A 2,465-nucleotide genomic window follows, 5' to 3' on the forward strand; every position below is an offset into this window, starting at 1 on the left:
TAGGATTCTGCTGTTTCTTGGTTAATGAGCCCTGTTCCTTTAAGAATCCAAGGCACCTCTGGGAAGAGCATTTCCCTGGACCTGCAGAGCTTCTGTCCAGAAATAACTAATCTTTATGCAATGAACTTTTCCAGAAAACATTTCATACCCTGACACTGTAACAGTGGTGTTTCTTCAGGCCTGGATGCCTTAGACTATTTTAGTGAGCTACTGAGACTTCAGACAGCAGATCGCTGGTTACAGTACAGACTGACTCTGTGGGAATTAAAAATCGCTCCCCCTCTGTGACTCCTTCTGAGAGATGAGTCGGTGGGGGTGTCTCATTTTCTACCCTGGACTTCCTAGATACACAGGCAACTCTGCACCACGGGGCTTCAGGACTTCCAGATCATCATCCACATTCCACATCAGTGCTCCTTTGCATGTGCATTGTCAATATGCAGCACACTCACAGTTGCAACCCACCTCTTATGAAAACCAGTAAAACCAGGTGTCTGGAAATCCTAGGCAAATAAAGGGAGTCTTTGAAATCCATTTAGATGAGATGGATGGATGGACAAGCATCTGCTTAGGAGTGTGACAGCCCTGGGGTAAAAGCTCTTCTTCCCACAGAGTTTGTTCCACTTCACAGTAAATCTTCAATTTTGTGCTTTCATTCAAACTAATAACCCAGACACATTTCCAAACACAAGAAGCCCCCTTGAGATACAAGGATCTGCCCCCATGCAGCTCTGCTCACCAGTCTCTGTCAGGTGTAGCCCGGTCATCCAGCTGCAGGATGTCCCTACCTGAGCAGAGCCGAGGCAGGCAGACAGTGCAGAAAGTGCTAGAAGCTTGGTTTGCTGAGAACAAGAGGATTTGTTCACCCACGCAGGCAGGCTAACAACTTAAGCTAAAGAGACTCAACTTCTGAATCAGAAGAGGATGGTAATGTGGAAGTTATCACATTAAGCAATTCACACAAATGACACAATTGGAGCTGCAAAATGCTTACATTTGTGGATACAGACCTTCTCACTTCAAGGGATAAACCTCCCACAAATTATATGGGTTGAAAAGCAGTGACAGAGGACTGTCCCAACTCACATCTCCAGTTCCTGCTGTAGGTAGACTGCCCACTGAGCTGAACCACCTTGCGGCCATTCTGCTGTGGGAGTCCCACATGTCAAAGAATAGCCAGAGTATGGCAGCATCATCATCACCCACCTTCTTCAAAAATATCTCTTATCACCTACCTGACACAGTATTCTCGTATCTATTCTAGTGGTTCCTTGTTCTACTCACTGTCTCTAAAAGAGGCCCCAGTCACAACAGCTAGTGCAATGCAAATTTTTTTTACACCTCTGGAAATGCCTTTGCTGCTGTCCCTGGGCCTGAGAACCAGCAGTGCCTCCAGCTTTCTTACTCAGGATTCTCTCCCTCTGCTGATCATACAAACCTCAGATGAAATGCCTTGGTATCCAAGGAACTTGGGATCACCTCGGTCAATTCTGAGAATGATATATGAAATCTGCCCTGTCAGAGGGGGTGATAAAACTGAGCAGACCCTGGATCTGTAGGTCCACTTTAGCAAACAGGGTATGGAGCAGGAGCGGATTGGTAGAGGAAGACATCTGATGATGAGGACTTTGTGGCCATACTGTAAATATCTGGGGACTTACTTCAGACTAACCCAAAGCAAAGCTGAATTCTCATAGTCCTCAGAACACATTTGCTGCACACCTTGCAGGTCCTTTCACCTAAATTGTTCAGGTTCTCTTGATCCAAACTGAGGTGCTAATGCAGCTGCACCCTGACTGTCCAGAAACATGGACTCCTATACCAATTCTGATGCTGGAAAAGAGCACAGAGATTTTGGCATATATCAGGTCCTAAAATGAATGAAGGCAGGGAGGGTGTTGGTGCCTTCGCTTCAACAGCAAGACAGTAACAGGTAAATGAGATGTCTGTTGCCTTGTGAAGACGTTCTAGCCAGGATTGCCCTCTCTGAGGTGACACAGCTGGAGGGGGAGATTTACTCCTCTGGCATGACCAACACATTCATCTGAGCACTACTCCTGCCCTATCTCCCTCCCTTTTTCCCTCTTTGTGGGACTACGCTGCTAGTTGGTGGTGGAAGAGGCCACCACAGCTGCTATGCAAACTGAGGCGCCAGGGCGCCCTGCCCTCCAAGCATCCCTCGCAGGCACCTCTGTGGGCAGCAGCTCTTTGCTTTTCCCCCCATCCTCCCGACATCTATTACGGCCTGGGTGCCTCCTCATAATCCTCTTTGGGAACGGGAACCCAGCAACTCCTTGTCCTGCAAGTGGCATTGCGGTGGCGGCCCGTCTCGCCCCGTGGGGCAGGAGGACTGCGCGCAAGGAGGAGCCGCTGTGGTTCGGCCATGGCCAAGACCGGCTCCGGGAGCACAGCCGGGCACAGCCTGCCCCGTCACCCCCGCCCGTCGGGAGCCGCGGAGGGGCCGG

The sequence above is a fragment of the Corapipo altera genome, unplaced genomic scaffold (assembly GCF_003945725.1).
Source record: "Corapipo altera isolate COAL_440 unplaced genomic scaffold, ASM394572v1 61, whole genome shotgun sequence".
Lineage (NCBI taxonomy): Eukaryota > Metazoa > Chordata > Aves > Passeriformes > Pipridae > Corapipo > Corapipo altera.